Here is a 690-nt window from a genome sequence, read left to right on the forward strand (position 1 = left end):
GTATGTGCTTATAAATTACCTCTTTATATAGTGTCGATGAATTATTGCACTGATTTCGCAAGATTAAATTCGTACCAACTAAATTACGAGTGAGACAACAAATGAATTGTTCTTGGGTAATTATATATTGGGTAGGATTAGGTGCAAAAGTCAATGCGGTGCAAAAGTCAATGAATAGCACAGGGGATGGAAAAGTAAAGGATTACGCGGTTTGACCGGCGTTTCGTCTTCACCAGAAAGATGTTTCGTCTTCCCCTCAACATCGCATTTCGAATCTCATCTGCCTACTCACCCCTTCCGCGGACCAAAATCCGTATACGCAAAAGAGGGAGGACATGCGCCCGCAGACAAGAGATCTAATATACCCGTCGGTTACATTAGCCGGATTTAATTTAAGCTCCAACCCTACTACGTAAGCGTGCCGCTTATGCTCTCTCTGCCTACGGAGTGAGAACACACGTTAGCTCGGGAAGAAGGAAACCCTTCGAGAGGGCATAAACTGACGAAGAAGATGAAAGAGAGACGGACGAAAGGTAGGGATACGTGCGATAGCGAGAGACGCCGTTTATCGTAATTGCACTGTCGCGAGCGAGCAAAGCGCCGAGCTTTCCATGGCTAACCGAGTATTCGCTAATGCTCGACCATTTCAGAAGAGAGACAGCTTCATTAACGGCAAAAAAATTGTCCCTC

The sequence above is a fragment of the Trachymyrmex septentrionalis genome, unplaced genomic scaffold (genome assembly GCF_001594115.1).
Source record: "Trachymyrmex septentrionalis isolate Tsep2-gDNA-1 unplaced genomic scaffold, Tsep1.0 scaffold15, whole genome shotgun sequence".
NCBI lineage: Eukaryota > Metazoa > Arthropoda > Insecta > Hymenoptera > Formicidae > Trachymyrmex > Trachymyrmex septentrionalis.